Consider the following 20,559-nt stretch of genomic DNA (forward strand, 5'->3'; position numbering starts at 1 on the left):
GGCAGGGGTGGGGCGTAGTTGGATATCAGAGCAATTCCCCTTGCCCACGTAATGTGGTTCCATACTTCACAACAGGTAGAACAGGGAAATCACTATGTTGAGCCTATTGTAAAAGCTAAATAAAGTCAGAGAGATTTCTTTTGACACTGAAGAAATATTTTTAAAGAAGCAAAACTCTTACCTGTTTTAGAATGCCGAAGAAATTTCTTGACACCAAAATGACTGACTCCAGAAGTCAAATTTGTTTGGCGCAGGTAAGTAAAAACAAAAGCCGCCCAAGCCCTTTCACTGTTATGATTTCCTTCTAGGATCAATCTTTTCTTCCTCCCCAAGAATATAACTGTTTCACATTGGAAGAGCTAAAATTTTGAGAGTTGGGCTGGTGTAGAATCCAACCCAAGATGGTTGGGTTTAGTGTGCGTGGTGACTGAGGCAGCAGGAACAATCCAAATGTGACAAAAGAGATTAGCAAGTTCCTGTGCATAAGTCAATTTCCTGTAGCTGGTTTCTCCGAAGAGAGGGTTTCATTTGATGTGTGTATGTGTGTGTGCACGTGCATTTCCCTCCATGACAATATGAAAACTTCCCCAGATAAGAGACAGAATAAGGCCTTTGCTGCATGGCTGAATTTGTGTTGAATTTATCAGCTCTCTGGGGACCATTTCCCTCTCCCTTTTCCCCCATTTCTCACCAGCAAATCACCTATGAAAAACTGTGGAAAGGAAGACTGAAAAACCAAGATGATTCTTTAAGGAAGTGAAATAAACCAAGAAAAAAAAAAAAGGCCACAAGGCCACTCCACAGATTTGTCTTGGTTAATTTAAGCTTAGGAAAAAGCACCTTAGATCTTCATGTCAGCTTGGTGAACATACTGACTACGGAGGGAAAATGGTAAGTGGGCGGTTCACTTTGTTTTATTAATAACTATGAAATAACAATTTGGAAAAGACAGACTCAGCCCTAGCGAGAGCTCAAGCAGCTCCGCCACGCATTTACCCTTCGATGGACCGGCACCTGTGCTGTGAGATACGTGACTATGAGTTGTTTTCAGACTCCTCAGAGTTTCATTATTTGCCTCCAAACACAAATTTACTCCTTCTGTCCGTCAGTGCAATCCAGGTGTAGAGACCATCTGCACATATTTAGATTACGGCTGAGTTGCCTACACTGATGCATTTAACTTTCATGATGTGGTCGCAACCCCCCTTGCCTCAAATCCCTAAGTAATCGTAAATGCTACCTCCCAGGGTGAAATCTCGGTCAAAATACCTACATGCCATAAGGATAAAATCAACTCCATTCAAGTCAACAAGCATTTATAGAGCCCCTATTGTGTGCAAGGTCCAGTGTTGGGGTGGAGGAGGACACATAAAGATGAACAAGATGGAATCTCTCACTCATAAGAGTCAAAATCAAGTGAAGGGGAAAGACATGGACATAAAGGAGATGCTGTGAGTCAGGATCTATTAACAAATCTCACTCAAGGGACTTCCCTGGTGGTCCAGCGGCTAGGACTCCGCACTTCCACTGCAGAGGGCACGGGTTCCCTGGTCAGGGAACTAAGATCCCGCATGCTGCGCAGGGGCCAAAAAAAAAAAAAAAAAACTCACTCAAAAAATCCTGGGACACCAGAGTTAGGTGAAAGGAAAGTGCGTGTACAAACTTTTGGCCGGTTAAGATAGCCATTGAATGTTGACATGGATTCTCTCATAATATTCCAGGGACCCTTGGCTGGCTTCCAGGAGGCCGTTCAGACCGGCATGCGTCATCTGAGGGCCACCCTCACTCCCTCATCGTTGCAGCCTCAGTATCCTGTTATGCACCTGATACTGTGAACTGAAGAGAAACACAAAGGCTGAGACATATACTCCCTGTGCTCACAGGACCTATGTCCTGGTTGGAGGAGACAAAAAAAAACATTCATACAAATGCAATAACTACAAATTGTAATAACTATTGCAAAGGAATCAGAGAAGAAGCTAAACTAGAGAGCAAGACAATATCTACATCCCAGGGGTGATCAAAGAGGGCCTCTTCGTGCAGCTGACATTTAAGGTGAGACCTGAAGCTGTGACCCTCAGCCCTGGTTGAGAAGTTTTTTAAAAATACCAGTACCTAGGGAATTCCCTGGCGGTCCAGTGTTTAGGACTCTGCACTCCCACTGCAGAGGGCACGGGTTTCATCCCTGGTCCAGGAATACAATCCCACATGGGGAACTAAAATCCTGCATGCAGTGCAGTGCGGCCAGAAAAAAAAAAAAACAAACCAGTACATAGATAGGCCCCACCCCCAGAGATTCCAGTTTAATTTGTCTGGGTTGGGGCCTGGGCATCAATATTAACTCCCCCCCACCTCATCATTCTAATGTGACGCTACCACTCTAATGATGAAAAAGAGGAACCTAAGGGGAGTAGAAGGAAAGACATTCCAAGCAGAGGCAATAGTATGTGCAAAGGCCCTGAGGTGGGAAAGAGCTTGGTGTGTTCAAGGAAGTGAAAGAGGATTGATGTGTCTGGTGTGTAGTGACGGCAGGAATAAGTGGTAGAAAATGAGTATTCTCAGAGATGGCCACCCAACTACTAAGGCCATAAGAGACTCTTACATGAACTCAGGCATCAATTTGTTAATGTGCAGGAAGAACTCAATCTGGCAGGTGAGATCCTTGAGCCCTCTGATATGCACATATCTCCTTTGAGAAAATTCTCCCGGGAAAGTCAGATCACCATCATAATGTTATTAGGTAAGCAGAACATATGGCTCGTGGATACTTTACTTATTTACCTCTAGGTTGGGTCGTCAAGAAAGATTTAGGGCAGCTTATAAAAACACATACACCTTAGCAAAATAAAGCAAATTAAAAACAAGAAATGGAAAGATGAGACCAAAAGAAATGAAGACAAAAATTAAGCTAAAACCAGGGGTGAGGTTGATAGAGAAAATGAAAATGCCACGTTCTAAGCGTTTAAGCAACTGGTGTGAAGCAGCAAACACTACCACATAGAAAACTGAGCACCCACTGAATAACCGTGAGCGCACTGCTCAGGATGGTGAGGGCTTCCTGGCTCCCTGGTGCTGAGACTAAAGAGAAACTTGGCGCCTGGATTCTAACAGGAGGACATCACAACTGAAGTGAAACACCAGCCTGAGACTAAACACTGCCAGCGGCACGTCTTGTGAGATGGTTCCTTACATTTTTCCTCAATGTAGGTTGATTTCATCTCATGAAAGAGTTGACTGAAAGCAGTCCCAGGGTGCACGTAGGGGAGGGTGTGTGGAGGGGTTAGTACAGTGTGTGCTGCCCCAGATCCTGCTTTGATATGCCAGTTTAATGGAGAGATCAAAATAGACTTCAGAAATACTTCTGAAAGTTCAGGATAAAATTGTTTTCTCATCCAAGCTTCCAAAAGCTTTGAGGCAGCAAAGAGGTGAAAATGGATGTAGCTCCAGCAAGAGATCCAGTGGTTTTGTCAGTGCCCCAGTGTCCCTTGAGAAAGCAGAGGCACCGGGCAAGGACAGCTGCCCATGGGGGCAGCCCTCTTCCACCTCCAGGAGAAGGCGAGACTCTGCCCTTTGGGAAACAAAGAAAAAGCACCACAAGCATGGTTTGTATGTTCAGGGCCTCAGGCCTTGTGCATTTTCTCCACAAACAGCACACATACTCAAGGGCAGGGTAGATGGGGTGTGTCCGCAGGCCCAAGCACTCCCATCCCGCCCTGCAAGGTGCTGGCAAGGGCATAGCCATCTGGCTGCAAGATGCCCCTTTCCTTCTTGGCTCCCGGCTAACACCCTTGTTTCTTTCTTTTTTTTATTTATTAAGTACCATTTATTTTTAAACTGTGCAATTTTACATAATTACTTTTTTTTTAACATCTTTATTGGAGTATAATTGCTTTACAATGGTGTGTTCGTTTCTGCTTTATAACAAAGTGAATCAGTTATACATATACATATGCTCCCATATCTCTTCCCTCTTGCATCTCCCTCCCTCCCACCCTCCCTAACCCACCGCTCTAGGTGATCACAAAGCACCGAGCTGATCTCCTGGTGCTATGCGGCTGCTTCCCACTAGCTATCTATTTTACATTTGGTAGTGTATATATGTCCATGCCACTCTCTCACTTGGTCACAGCTTACCCTTCCCTCTCCCCATATCCTCAAGTCCATTCTCTAGTAGGTCTGTGTCTTTATTCCCATCTTACCACTAGGTTCTTCATGACCTTTTTTTTTCCCCTTAGATTCCATATATATGTGTTAGCATACGGTATTTGTTTTTCTCTTTCTGACTTACTTCACTCTGTATGACAGACTCTAACTCCAACCACCTCACTACAAATAACTCAATTTCGTTTCTTTTTATGGCTGAGTAATATTCCATTGTATATATGTGCCACATCTTCTTTATCCATTCATCCGATGATGGACACTTAGGTTGCTTCCATGTCCTGGCTATTGTAAATAGAGCTGCAATGAACATTTTGGTACATGACGTATGGAAACACAAAAGACCCCGAATAGCCAAAGCAATCTTGAGAACGAAAAACGGAGCTGGAGGAATCAGGCTCCCTGACTTCAGACTCTACTACAAAGCTACAGTAATCAAGACAGTATGCTACTGGCACAAAAACAGAAATATAGATCAATGGAACAGGATAGAAAGCCCAGAGATAAACCCACGCACATATGGTCACCTTATCTTTGATAAAGGAGGCAAGCATATACAGCGGAGAAAAGACAGCCTCTTCAATAAGTGGTGCTGGGAAAACTGGACAGGTACATGTAAAAGTATGAAATTAGAACACTCCCTAACATCATACACAAAAATAAACTCAAAATGGATTAAAGACCTAAATGTAAGGTCAGACACTATCAAACTCTTAGAGGAAAACATAGGCAGAACACTCTATGACATAAATCACAGCAAGATCCTTTTTGACCCAGCTCCTAGAGAAATAGAAATAAAAACAAAAATAAACAAATGGGACCTAATGAAACTTAAAAGCTTTTGCACAGCAAAAGAAACCATAAACAAGACCAAAAGACAACCCTCAGAATGGGAGAAAATATTTGCAAATGAAGCAACTGACAAAGGATTAATCTCCAAAATTTACAAGCAGCTCAGGCAGCTCAGTAACAAAAAAACAAACAACCCAATCCAAAAATGGGCAGAAGACCTAAACAGACATTTCTCCAAAGAAGATATACAGATTGCCAACAAACACACCCTTGCCTCTTGTGATGGACTTGCTCTCTCTGTGTATGTAAGTTTTAGATGTAGGTGGAGTCAGGCTTTGTGCTGCCTCCTGCCCCTGACATTGAGAAATGGTTTTTCCTGTTGCCTTTACACACCTCTAGTCTTCACATATATTTTAATCTAAGAGGGGATTTTCTGGATGAGGGTTGGAGAAGGTTGGGAGACAGCTATCTAACCTTCTCCCTTTTCTGGAAATCTCTCTCTCTGTCTCTCTCACTCTTTTAACAGACAGGGGTAGTGGGGACGGAGATGTAGAAAATAACCTAAAATACATGTACACACTACACGCTTTCACACACACACACACACACACACACATATGCAAACCTCTGGGTGTGTCAGTTCTGATACTATATAGTCCAGCCTTGGGACAGAAGTGAGGGGAAATCCTGGGGATTCAGTGGTGGGAAGGAAGGAAACGATGGGTGTGGAGCTCCCTGTAGAATCCAGCCCCTTGTTATAAGCCATATTCAGGAAGCCTTCCGTAACAATCTCACAACCCACTGTGAGCCAGGCTAGTGCCCTCCCATGAGCTCCCACAACACCTCCTCTTAACCCTGCCAAGCACTCACCAAACAGCCCTGTCATGTCCAGCTCAGAGGCCCTTGAGGCCCAGGGCCTGGCCTTGCTCACTGGTGCATCTCAGGCACTAACTAGTCAGCTGCGAAAGAACCACTTGCTGACCCATAGATTGATTCTCTCATCTGACCCTCACAACAGCCTTACGTGGTAATCATTCTTAACTATATATTTTACAGCCAAGGAGACCTCAGCTGGCTAAACAAGTTTCATGAAACCACATGGCCCCGAAAGCAGAACAAAGATTCACCCCGTCCATCCGTTGTGACTGTTCACTCTGCTGGTCCCCAAGGGGGAGAGCTGGGCTGCTTTGGGAACAGAGAGGCAGCCTAGCCTTAGCCACAGGTCCATTTTCTCTCTCCTGAGCAGCCCTCCTCGGAGGTTCTCCAGCAAACACAATCCGCTAAAGGTCAAGACTTGCTTTCTCAAAAACACCTTCGTTTGAAATGTCCTCTGATACAGCAGACCAGCAGCTTATTTCCTCTTGAACAGTGTCCTAAGAACGAGGACCTCTTCTAGCGAGGGTTTTGAAATAATATAACGACTGTCTGTGTACTCTGAACTCACACGTAAGTGGTATTCTTGCCCATTGCAAAGGTCTCTGCCATCTATACCACAGAGAACTCTTAATGACAAGGGTGATTGTAATGGATAGTAAACCTTGGAAACCCTGTGATATCAATCATTTACTAAATTATTTTTACCCTGGGTTAGTAAAGATGCCTCCCGCTTCTTCTTACTGTTAGAGTATTAAGTGAAATGATTTCAATTTCGTAAGTAGCTTTTGACGTTTGCACAGACCCTCATTCACAATACGCCACCTAATAAAATAAAATATTTCAGTGGGTTCTGAAGATGGGAGATATGTACTAAAACTCTGTCTGAATGTTTTGAGTTTCAAACCGAGGGCATTAGTCAGACCGTAATTATTTTTACTCAGCTCCCCACTAAGTGATAACTGTATTAAACCGAAACACGCATTCCTTCTGATTGAGAGATTTTATGATGGGGAGTGTAAAATATTAGCTCTTCATAAGAGAAAGAGCTTAACTCTGAAGTATCACTTTCAGTGTAAAAATACACTCATATGAAACACTTTAAAATTCTAAATATTAAAATATCCTAGAAATGCCACAGGCTAGAAATCACATGAATGATTTCCTCCTTATGCATTTTAATTCATTAGAAACAACAGCCTCCCTAACCAGATCAGAGTATCATTTCAAACATCTTCCAGCTTCCCTCTTATAGCCATAGCTATAAAAACATCATTTCCCTGGCTGTGATTCTCATCATCTATTTTCTCTTTAACTGTTTTAATGTAACATAACGTATTGCTTTTTGTTTCAGTGAATGCCAGGTTCTCAGGATTCTCAACTGCCATTTTAATCCTGGTTTGTTTGCCCTGTGTAACTGTGTTTATCGAGCAAACATTTGCATCCTGGTTCTTTTTATTGCAGAGCCATAATTCATAATAATGCAGGGTCTTGTTGCAAAAGATGATAGCACCCAACGTAATCATTCAAGCTGTGGTGTAACTTTTTTAAGTGTCAGAGCAGAGCTAATGTTGTCAAACGCCTGTTACCCTTCAAAGCAGTCCCTGGTTAGTTAATGTACTTTTCCAACCCTGCAGACATCAGGCAAAGCACTTTCAGAACATTTTTAGAACCTTCCGAGACAGCTTAATACACTACAAAAGAAAACCAGTAGTGCAGCATTCTATTCACAACTTGTTTTTGACTCAAAATATAATCTGGCTTGGTCACCTACCTTATTCACTGGAGGTAGCTCCAAAGGGCTGTCTCCCAAAATCAAATCCACCCCAAAAGGACAAAGACTGGCTATCACTGAAGAAATTTGAAAGACTGTGCCTCAGGCTCTGAGAGCAAATCCAGGTGAGGAGTTTGAAATGTAATGTGAATAAGAGTAGCATCTTTGGGTCAAGTGCATGAACTTCCAGGGGACTCCTGCACTGCGTACAAGATCCTCTCTGATGTAGAAATTCTGATTTGTTTAAAAAAGAAGAAAGCCATCACTGCTTCTTCTCGCATCCGTATTTTACTCGTTGCCTTGATAAGGATCTTCGCTTTGGGCACAAACATCACAGGGTAACTGCAACTCAGCACACCTGCTCAGAGGGGGGGTTGTAGACGTTTCAGTTAAAAGGCAGGGCCCAGTGAGTGCTAACTTGCCATCTTTACAAAATAACAGATCTCCAGCACAGTTCTGGAGGGAACGGGTTGAAGCTTGTACCCAAAGACAATCTGAAATTTTGGAGAATTATAAATTTGGATTTGGACAAAGCAAGATTCAAATCCCAGCTCCACTTACTAGCAAGGATGAGGCCTTGATCTTCCCATCTGGGAAATAGGTATAATTACATCTACCTGGGAAGGGTTTTGTAAAACGGCTGCATAGTCCTTGGAATATAGCAGACACTCAATACATGGTGTCTATTAATAGCTACTCCTGTTTTGGACTTTTGCCTTCTGGAGTTTTTTCCCTCCATTCCTACCCCCACTTTAAATAACAACTGTTATATTTCAGAACTTGAGAAGCTTTGCCAGGGCCAAATTCTGGTTGAATAAAGTCATACAAGCTTACACATCATGCATAGGATTCTAAGTCACATGTTGATTGTCTCAACAGTTTTTTGTTTTGTTTTGTTTTTTGTTTTATTTTTTGGCTGCATTGGGTCTTCATTGCTGCGTGTGGGCTTTCTCTAGTTGTGGCGAGCAGGGGCTACTCTTCTTTGCGGTGCGGGGGCTTCTCATTGTGGTGGCTTCTCTCGTTGCAGAGCATGGGCTCTAGGTGCACGGGCTGCAGTAGTTGTGGCTCGCGGGCTCTAGAGCACAGGCTCAGTAGTTGTGGCACACAGGCTTAGTTGCTCCGTGGCATGTGGGATCTTCCTGGACCAGGGATCAAAACTGTGTCCCCTGCGTTGGCAGGCAGATTATTACCCACTGCGCCACCAGGGTAGCCCCGAAGATTGATTTTAAACTTCAAAAGCTGTCAGTATTTTCATCCAAAAAATATCTTGTTTCTTTCTTTGCACGTTTTAAGAATAGTTCTTTGCCCCTTTTTTGTCTTTTTTTCCTAAGATGACTCAGTGTATAGGCATGAATTTTAGACACTTTTGGGTTTTGTTTCTTATGGGTTTTTTTGTTTTGTTTTGTTTTTGTTTTTGCCACACTGCGTGGCCTGAGGGATCTTAGTTCCCTGACCAGGGATTGAACCTGTGCCCCCTGCAGTGGAAGTGTGGAGTCCTAACCACTGGACCGCCAGGGAATTCAGATATTTTGTTTTTAGATGCACTTTTTGTTAGCTATTGCCACTATACCAATAAGCAAGAGGAATTTCAGGACTTCCCTGGCGGCGCAGTGGTTAAGAATCCGCCTACCAGTGCAGGGGACACGGGTTCGAGCCCTGGTCCGGGAAGATCCCACATGCCACGGAGCAACTAAGCCCGTGCGCCACAACTACTGAGCCCACATGCCACAACTACTGAAGCCCGTGCACCTAGAGCCTGTGCTCCACAACAAGAGAAGCCACTGCAATGAGAAGCCCGTGCACCGCAACAAAGAGTAGCCCCCGCTCGCTGCAACTAGAGAAAGCCCGCGCGCAGCAACGAAGACCCAACACAGCCAAAAATAAATAAAAAAACAAAGAACAAAAAAAAAAAAAAAAGAAAAAAAAGGGAATTTCACCCATTACTGAATAGCTGTGCTGACAATTGAAGGACATGGGTAAAAATGGCTTTCATATGCTCTCCTGAATAAAGTTCTGGAAGCTATTACAGACATATACTGATTTATAGAAGAGACGAGGCACTATCTTCTGAAAATCACATGAAACTAGAATTTATATGACTTGTCAGTTCATAATCTGAACAGGTAGCTCTCTTAAATGAATAAAATACATCTTATAGGAATATATAACCAACACAAGGAAGTCAGGGTATGTTCTGAGTCGAAAATAAGATGACCAGTGGTGTTTTACTTTCATATAGCAGTTTTTTAAATTTTTTGCACAAATGCCAGGAATGTGTGTAGATTTTTGTCCTTGGATGCATGTAGTTGTTTTTTGTTGGTTTGTTTTTTAAGGTTCTGTTTACAATATTAAACATGGTTAAGAAAATCAGCTCAGTATCTCTTTAAGCTTACCAGAAAGTAGCATACTTCTTAAGCCGGTGTTTACTTCAATAGAAAATTTATATTTCACCTGTTGGCAAACCTGGAATAATGTGGCCTGAGCTTTGGGAAGCCAGACTCAGAGGAGCATAGCCCTTCTTCCTTACCAGTTAACTTCCTATGTTGGAAATACCCACTTGCTTAAATGATAAATGTTGAGTCTACTAAGTAAAATTATGAATTCCATTCACTTTATTACTGATGCAACCTTCATGGAAAGAACTAGCTTGAAACATCTGTGCGAAAGTTTGTACTTAGAGTATTTATAAATTGCACTTCATCCCATAGATCAAAACAAAACAAAACAAAACATCATGTCATCCAGCTGAGACTTGACACCAGTTGGCATTGCTTATTAGAAAAATAGTTATGGGTGCAATGAAAGAGAGGCAGGTGTAGGCAGTAGAGGCAACTACTTTCTTCTAGAAGGCACTGATTTCATCTCTTTGCTGATGGTGACTCATTCCTAAGAGGCAGGCAATTTCAACTCACTAGAAATCAAAAAATACTTAATGACATGGAAATGTGCACACAATATACTGTTAAGTAAAAAAAAACAGGACAAAACTTGAATTTGAATTTAACTTGTTATTATATATACATATGCAAATGTTAATAGAGGTAACCTCTAGGTGACAGGACACCAGTAATTTTTACATTTTCATTTTCTGTATTTCCCAAATTTTCTATATTAACACCTATGTAAGCCAGATAGAAAATTATAGGGTTTTTTTTAACTGCATTGAGCAAGTCTACCTGTTTCCTCCATAAACCCTTGTTACTGCTTCAGTGGCAATATGTTTTGCATAACAACCAGTGACTTTATAGCAGTTGATTCTCAGAATAGAATCACTGAACCATAGCTGAACCTTGCAAAGTCATCTTCATCGCTCAGCCTATACTGGGTCACATTTAGATGATTCCAACCAGATGCAAATTCCGCTTCCACACAGACTTCAAAAACAAGAGATTCCAGCAGCTATTGCATTAAACCTCTTAAAAATCCAATCTTAAATTTCCCTTAAAATGGAAATCATAGCTGGGAAAGATCCTAGGCTATCTAGTAGCTTTATCTTCTGGGAAAGATAAAGGAGTACTCAGAAATAAAAGTGAGGTTTCTGGGAAATTTATTCAGTGTCTGAGCTCAAAAAGAAAGAGGTAGTGGGAAATGCTTGGTGCTTATTAGAGGTAAACATGTTTGTGACAAGGGCAGTCAACGATTGCAAGATTTGGTTTCAAATTAAATCTGCTGTTTTCTTATGATTACTATTACCTAAATTATTATAGTTGCGCATTTTTTAATCATTTAGGAGAAAAGGGAGTATTTTTGTAAATTTTCCTTAATTTTCTTTTAATCTTTCTGTTTAAATGACATTTAATCTTTCTGTTTAAATGACATTTAAAATGATACATAAAACTTCAAGGTTAGTCATAAACAAATGTCTATTCCCTTTACTTTTTTTTATAATATCATCAGTTATTAAAAGTAAGTAAAAAGTTAATAATCAGGATGGGGGTAGTATGAAGAAATGAGGATTGTTATACACTACTCATGTGAATTTAAATTCTATCATGTTTATAGATATAGATATTAATATGTATATGTATAAAAATACCTATGTGTATATGTGTCTATAAATACATACACAAATACATAAACCTATATACCTTCATGCCATTTAAATTCACATGAGTAGTGTATAGTAGTACATAGATACACATATATGAGTATAAATATAAATTATAAATTGTCTCACAAAAACATCCCTTAAATATGGTGAATTCTTTGGTCTCAGCCAATCTCCTTCATGTAATTTATCTTCACAAACAATAAGACACCCATACATAGATTTATTTCCAAGGCTGTTCAGTGCATTTTATTTAATGTAGAGACAAATGAAAACAATTTCAATGTCCAATGACAAAATGTTGGTTACCCTTTACTTTTTTTTAACCACATAAACCTTTTAAAAGACAAAATTTCTATTAAAACATTTTTTCCAAAAAAAAAATTTAAGTTCTTAAATATTCATCAGAAACAAAATGTTTTTTTATAATTTTGGACAAAGCTATCTCTATGGTATATTTATTATTCAAAACATAAAGTAAGATTGTTTTGCTCTCTATAATTCCTGCCTTTTAAAGTAATCTTCTAAATATAAAATAATGAGGTTTTTTTTAATGCTTTGGAAGAAAAATATTAAAATACTAAGTTTTCTTCTAACTTTGAATTTTTATGTTTCAGATTCAATTTACAACTTACAAAGTACTTTTATGTATATTAGTGTATTTGGCCCTCACAAGATCACTGTAAAATAGCAAAACAAGTATTATTATTATTCTCAGCAACCTCATTTTATAAATGAGAAAACTGAAACTTAAAAAGGTTAAGCAACTTATATAAGGCCACACAGCCAGTTAGTGAGAGAACTCTCTAGATCAATTTACCTCTATAGCATTTTCCCTGCAGAAAACAAATTACTTTTCCCAATTGATTCATTAAAACATGATAAGAGATACACACTGAAGAGAGACATGCAAAAAATGCAGAAAATCCGTTATTTTTAAATGGTCATAGATTTATTAGTATAAAGAATAAGATACAAAAATAAAGGATCTGTACAATAAAATCCTAATTTTATATGAAAAAAATTATTCATGTCTGAAAGACTAAAAGTAATTATATCAAACAGTAATGGTGATTTTCTCTGAATGGTGAAATTGGAGATAATTTTTCATTTATTTTTCTCTGATTTTTTGTATTCTGCAAATGTTTAGCTAACAGTAAGGATTAACTCTATAATCAGTCAAACAAACATTACCAGGTATTTTTAATAAAGTGCTCTAAACATACAGTTTATTCTCGTCAGTGATTCTCTAATGCATGTGGTTTCGCTTCAGTTTTTTGGTTTGCTGGGAATTTTTTATTTGAAAAAAAAGGTATATGTGGTTTCAATTTTTAAAAAAAGTAACATGAAATCACAGTGCCATATTCTGAAGATCTGGTTCTCTCTTCTAGCCCATGTAGCAATATAGGGCAGGTTTTTGAGAACTTAACCTGAAAAACCATTTCTGTGGTTTTCTTTGTGTCTGCAGTAAGTCCCAATATTTAACTGTTAACTTGAATGTCTACCTTCCCAAAAGTCATTTCTTCTTCCTTGCTAAAAAGAATCTCTGTCTGGTGATAGGCAAAGTGTCCCAAATCAGGGGATGAATCATGATGCCCAGTCTAAGGTAGTGAAAGAGACTCTTCTGGTTCCCAGCTTCCCAGCTTCCCTTGCAGCTATGGGTAGCCATGTGACCCAGTTCCACTCAATGAAATATTCAGGAAAGTCTTCTTGGGTGTTCCTGGGAAAGGTATTCTTCACCAGTTAGATCAGTGAGAGACGTCAAAAAACATCTGCCTTCCTTTCATGCTTTGACTGTTGTCATATGAGAATGCGATGTTCTGACGACTAAAGCGGTCATCTCAGGCCACACGGGAAAGCCCAGAAACCTGCAGAGGCACAGAGCCAGAACACTGTTGACCCACTCGCCATAATTTTTATTATGTGAGATAATGAAATGCAGGTATTATCTAAGCCACAGTTTGTTATTCTAATACTTGCAACTGAATGTCTTCTAACGATGTAGTAACATATAACAAAAATTTGAAATTGAAAAAAATTGAAACAAAAAAATTTGAAATTGGGGCTTCCCTGGTGGCAGAGTGGTTAAGAATCCGCCTGCCAATACAGGGGACACGGGTTCGAGCCCTGGTCCGGGAAGATCCCACATGCCACAGAGCAACTAAGCCCGTGAGCCACAACTACTAAGCCTGCACTCTAGAGCCCATGAGCCACAACTACTGAACCCACGTGCCACAACTACTGAAGCCCGCACGCCTAGAGCCCATGCTCCTCAACAAGAGAAGCCACTGCAATAAGCCCACGCACTGCAACGATGAGTAGCCTCCGCTCGCTGCACCTAGAGAAAGCCCGTGCATAGCAACGAAGACCCAACACAGCCAAAAAAAAAAAAAAATTTGAAATTGAAAAAATTTAGCAAAAAAAAAAAATTAGCAGATACCCAACCTAAATGGCTAACAGTGTAGAATGTCATAAAGAAATGGTTAAGTATACACAATAGTATTTGTCATATATGTCTCAATAAAGCTGAAAATAAAAAGAAATGGTTAGGTAGATTATTTTACTGGGATATTATACAGTTATTTAAAAATAATATGTAGGAAAATCATGTGGCCACATGATGTAAGATTATGTGGGGAAGAAAAAGAAAAAAGGAAAACAGGACTTGGGATTGTACATGCACTATGATTACAACAATGTTTTCAAAGATTGTGAAGAAACAAACCCAAACCACTAACAGGAATTGTCTTAGGGGGATAGAATTGCCCATAGATTGTTTTTATCCATTCGCCTGTTTTCTAAATACTGGGCCTCATAGATTATAATCTTTACATTAAACAATATAAAATAAAGTAACTCATACAAACAGGAATACCTTGGAGATATTGCAGGTTTGGTTCCAGACCCCCACAATAAAGTGAATGTTGCAATAAAGCTAGTCACACACATTTGTTGGTTTCCCAGTGCATATAAAAGTTATGTTTACACTATACTGTAGTCTATTAAGTGGGCAGCAGTGTTATGTCTAAAAAACAATGTACATAGCTTAATTTAAAAATACATTTTTACTAAAAAATACTAACCATCATCCAAGCCTTCAGCATGCCATAGTAGTAACATCAAAGATCACAGATCACCGTAACAAATATAATAATAATGAAAAGTTTGAAATATTGCTAGAATTACCAAAATGTGACACAGACACATGAAGGAAGCAAATGCTGTTGGATTGGAAAACAGACGCTGATAGTCTAGCTTGTTGCGGGGTTGCCACAAACCTCCAATTTGTAAAAAAAAAAAATGCAGTATCTGGGAAGCACAATAAAATGAAGTGCAATAAAATGAGGTATGGCAGTATAAATCCCTGAAAGAATTTATACTAAGTATAAGAATATGTTTGGCTCCCTATTGCCAAACTCAAACTTCCCAGCTTGACTTTCAAAGCCCTTCGTCACATGGCCCCTGCCTACTTTTCTAGTCCCATCCCTTACTACATGTTCTGTTCCAGCCACAGTGAACACTCGTACCTGAAAAGTCTTTCCTTTTGTGCAAGGTAAACAATACCAGATGTGGCAGAGACTGCTGGTTATTCCCCTCAATCCCCCTCTTCAATAATAGAAAATAATTTTCAACTGAGCACACTACAGCCCAAGATAAAGGCTACCTGTCCTAGCCTTCCTTTCAGCTGGACGTAGTTATGTGGCTTTGTTCTGGCTACTGAGGTGTGGGCAACCTCCAGCTGAAAGGAAGGCTAGGACATATAGGAAGAGGGGTGCTCTTTTTGTCCTTTCCTTCTTAGATGCTTAAGTTTGATCAGCCCACCTGCACCACGAAATCAATGAAAGCCGCGAGCTGAGCTTGGAAGAACGAGAAGGCTGGGTCCCCGATGAGCCGGTCACTGCCACACCAGCCCTGGAGCGCCTGCCTCTGGGTTTCATCTCCACAAAAGGGAGAAATAGACTCCTATCTTGCCTATCCCACTACTGTTCTTGAGTTTTCTGTCACACACAACCTAACCTAGTCCTAATTGATACATTAATTTCTTTTTTAATTAATTTATTTATTTTTGGCTGTGTTGGGTCTTCGTTGCTGCGCGCGGGATTTCTCTAGTTGCAGCGAGCGGGGGCTACTCTTCGTTGCGGCGCGCCAGCTTCTCACTGCGGTGGCTTCTCTTGTTGCAGAGCACGGGCTCTAGGCGCACGGGCTTCATTAGTTGTGGCTCACGGGCTGAGTTGCTCCGCGGCATGTTTGATCTTTCCAGACCAGGGATCGAACCCGTGTCCCCTGCATTGGCAGGCAGATTCTCAACCACTGTGCCACCAGGGAAGTCCCTGATATATTAATTTATGAGATAAGCTACTGACAAAAATGCTTTTAGAAGAGGGGTGACAACAATATCATCGAATTACTATCCAGAAGACATGAACAGAAAGTTGGAGGTTTGGGGCTGGCGCAAAAGAAAACAGAAGGCTGAAGAAGGGCAGGGGTGGGGGGATGGCAGGGCTAGCATTATGGTGAGAAGTTAGGGCCACCAATGACTATTTGGGGGAGAGGATGGGGGTGCAGATTTGGCTAAAGAAGTTTTAAGAATAAAGATGACTAATATTAAATATTAAGTCACCTAGTGTACTCTGCTACAATGTAATTCCCTAATGTTATCACCAAATTCTCAGTAAAAATCCTATATACACAGTAGCCTGGTGTGAGCAGGTTTTTTGGAAAATCAAGGGAAAGGGGTCAAGAGAGAATGAAACACTAAAAGGCTGTTCATTCAGTGGAAGCTGGAAATTAGAGCTTATATTAAGCATAAGCTTCCCCAAATTCCCAGAAAAATAGGTATAAATGCTATGCTTCCCATTCAATATAGAATGATTTTTAGAACCAATATTTTGCATATATTAGCATGTTTTAATGACATGTTTACATATATTTTGCATATCATTTTTCTTTACACCAGAAATAGTCATGCTTGACATTTGTTTTGCAACATATTTTTGTTTTATTTTATTTTAACCAATCAATGTGCCATGGACGTATTTTCAGATAGGTTAACCCCATCCTTTAATAACAGCATAGTATTCCATCATATGGAAGTACCATAATTAATTTAACTAGTCCATGTTGATGTAAATTGACTTTTTTGCTATTGCAAGTGCTGTACTTGTACAAAACAACATTGTTTTGTACACTTTAATGCAGTTGTGCATGAGCAATTAAGTATTCCTGTGGAATAAATGACAGGAAGAGACTTTGCAAGGTTTCTGAAGAGATGTATTTTTTTATTGTAGCAGATATTATCAAATTACATTCCAGAGAAGTCCGTCAGTGATGAATGAGAGCACCTATTTGCTTATACTCTCACCACACTAGGTATTATAAATCTTTTTAGTTTTTTTCAGCTGAAAAGTGATATCGTGCTAATTAATTAGTGAGATTCAACATCTTTTCACATATTTACTGGTCACTTCTATTTATTCTCTGAAATGTATATTTATATCCTCTGCCCATTTTTCTCTATTGAATTATTTATTGTTTTCATATTGATTTAGAAAAATTATTTATATATTAAAGATATCAATAATTTATATATATTTTACAAAATATCTCTAGGTCTGTTATTTGTCTTTTAATTTTGTTTATGGTGACTTTTGCTGTGTCCAAGTTTTTAATTTCTGAGATTGATTAGACTATTTACCACTCCAAAATGTAAACAATATTTTCCTATAATTATGATTTATCATTCTTTCAAAATTACATGGCAATAATGTAATAGTTAAGAGTACAATCCTTTGTACCAGCCTGCCTGATATCAAATCCTGATTATGCTGTGTAAACTCAGGAAAGTTATTTAACTTCTATGTGCCTTGGTTACCTCGACTATTAAATGGGGATAATACTAGCATCTGTACTTCATAGGGCTTTGTGAGGATTAAATGAGTTAGTACATACCAGGTGTTTAGAACATCCCTTGCAACATAGAAAGTTTCAATAAACATTAGCTACCATTATTTTGCTGCGTCTTAATGACAGGAGTTTTCCAAAATGTTTTAATATCTGATATGTCCCATAAATAAATGCTCCAGAATGCATCTAATCCTTATAAATGGTCTTAACCTTTTTGCCACCTGCCTGGATCAGTACAATGAAACTCTGCAAATGAAGACAGACAGAAAACTGAAGACTGCAAATGAGAAAGTCAGAGTGCCACACACAAATCAAATAGAAGTACCAGCTGCAAAAGCTCAACAAGTTAGAAGAAGCAAATAGAAGAGCCTAATGTAGGAATTAGATGTTTCAACTATGAGTCTTGCCCTGACAGGCAGGGCTCTCAAACAGCAGCTGCACAAACCTGTCATCCCATCTGAGGCAAATGTGCCGTTAACATTCAAAGGAAGGTTGTTTCCTATATATTTAGCTTATACATTGAGCAAGTATCAGGGGTGACCCTGTGTGCAAATCTTTCAAAAACTTTCTTTAGCCTTGGGCAACTTTATGTTATCTGGAGAGCTTGATCATTGTCCTTGTTACAAATTGTAGTTAAAGATCAAGTTTGTTCATTGATTTTACAATGATAAAGTGAGCCCGTGTTTTGTTAATAATCACTGAAATCTACCAAAAATGCACATGCTGCCCGACTACCAGGTACCATTAATTTTTCTTGTAATTCCTTTATCTCTTCCATATTTGTGAGTATCATGCCTAAATCAGAATTATTTTTTCTTTTCTTTTTCTTGGTGAGTCTTGCCAGACTTCTCTCTATAGCACTTATATATCTTGAGGAACAGCTTTTGGTTTTACTTACCAACTCCTGCTATATTTTTATTTTCTAATTCATTCATTTCTGATTTTACCTATTTCATTTGTATTGACACTGACAGGTGACAGAAAGGTAGACTGCTTTTCCACTGTACTCATTTCTGAGTAAACAATTCACCCTCCTGTTACTTTCTTTGATTTATTTTGTTCTTTGTTTTCTTAAGTTGCTTAAGTTAAATGCTCAGCCTCTTTTCAGTTACTCTCATTTCATAATAAAAACATTTAGCTGTGGCACTTTTATTTGAATTTCAAAAGACAGGGTGACCCCAACAGACATCTAGGCTACATATGATTTATAAAAGTAAGACCGGCTCTTACAAAAAAAGGCCTGGGTGCAAGATGACTGCGGAACAAAATGACAGAACTGGAAGCAGCCTTAAGGAGACCCAGAATCCTACACAATACAAATGAGGGCTTAGATGACAGATAATGAGATAATTTGTCTGATATTAAAAAGTCAGATATCCTCACACTAAGTCTGTGCTCTAGTTGAGCAAGAAGACTTAAAAAGCAAAGCAAGGAAGAACTACCTCTTTCCCTCCCTTCCTTCTCTCTGCATAGCAGATCACCTAAAATCCCACAAAGAACCTAATTAACCGTTTCCTTTCATAAACACCTCAAGTTCAAAATACTGTGCAAATTCTGTTTTCAAAGTTGAGTTTCCATGGGGCACTGCCCCAGGTCTCCTCCTCCCCTGCTGGAGGAAAATTCTAGAAGGCAGAATAGAGCTGGCTGTTGGTGACATCTGCTTTGACTTCGAAGTCTAGAGGCAAACACAGGGAGCTTGAATAATTAAAGTTAACTCCGTGAAAAAAGACATGTCACAGTTATTGGGGTCTTTATTATGTTCCTATCATCCTATTTTCTTCAGACACCATGGAGTGATTTCATTGCCATAATCCTGCAGTTCTTAACTGGAGTTGGGGGAGAGGTAAGGTATGCCTATCAGAATCACCTTGAGAGGGTTTTTTTTTGTTGAAATTATACACTCTCCACTCCTGGAATGATAAACAATGATATAATCAAAGAAGAGAGGAGATAACAAAAGATTCAAAGGAATCTAGGAATCTAGTTTTGGAAATAATCAGAAGTGGAGACAGATGTTCATCACATACATTATTAATGATGAAAACTTTAATCAGCTTGAATGTCCAAAAACAGGAAAATAAATTATGTTACAGTAATCCATACTACTGAGTATGTTCATAACTATTATCATGACCTTTAATACCATAAGAAAAGATGCATGGTTTAACTTTCATTGTAAAACGCAGGATACAAAAATATATGCAAGGTATGATCTCAGCTATTTAAATATTTAATTTATATACAAAGCAGAAAGTTGGCAGAGGAAAATCACCAAAATGCTAGCAGTTTTTTTTGTGTTGAATAGGATTAATAGAGAGTTTTAAAATTCTTTTTTCTTTTTTTTTAGTGTTTTTCTCACAAGCTTTATTGCTTTTATAATCATAAGTAAATCAAGGAACATTTATGGGTAAAAAGTTCAAATCTGTACCTTCTATTTCTTGAAATCAGTTCTGGAAAAAAAAAAAAAGAAGAAAAGGGTAGGGGAAGGGAGAAAAGGAAAGGAGAGGAGAGGAAGAAGTTACAACACAGAGAAAAAGAAATATTGTTGGTTTACTAGTAAGAATGATATTCAAAACATTTAACAGGAGTCCGGCCCAGGCACCACGCAGTAAGAACACAATTTAATTATAACTAACTGGTCCACTCACACTGTTGTATTCCCACTGAATGTCATCCTGTTTTCAGGCTCACTTTTCAAGGGAAGGTGTTGTTAGGAATATCCTGACCATCACTTTGAGCCCTTGTATACATTTTCTCCTTGCACAGAGCACATTTACCTCCATCTCCATCCACAAAACCCTGCATAGGTGCTCCATCTTCCATGAACCCCTTCCAGGCTGTCCCAGTCAACGTAAACTTCTTTATGTTTCCCTATAGCCTCTTCCCCATAGTATTTATCATAATGCTACCTTGTAGTATAGCAATTATGTGTCCTATTGTGTTTCCTCCTATTCCATATCCCCACAGTACCTAACATGGCAGAGATCACATCGAGTCCTCATCTAGC

The 20,559-nt window shown here is 39.3% G+C and overlaps 1 protein-coding gene across 2 annotated transcripts in view; it reads right to left on the bottom strand.

The window, feature by feature from the left end:
* RHOH (ras homolog family member H) overlaps positions 1–398 on the bottom strand; it is a 39,018-nt gene extending 38,620 nt beyond the window's left edge. For both annotated transcript variants that reach the window (XR_005020028.1, XM_036853339.1), the window contains exon 1: positions 182–398. The gene's annotated coding sequence lies outside the window, so the exon portion shown is untranslated. The remainder of the gene's footprint in view (positions 1–181) is intronic.
* Positions 399–20,559: the final 20,161 nt, after the last annotated feature.

This window comes from Balaenoptera musculus, chromosome 5 (assembly GCF_009873245.2).
Source record: "Balaenoptera musculus isolate JJ_BM4_2016_0621 chromosome 5, mBalMus1.pri.v3, whole genome shotgun sequence".
NCBI lineage: Eukaryota > Metazoa > Chordata > Mammalia > Artiodactyla > Balaenopteridae > Balaenoptera > Balaenoptera musculus.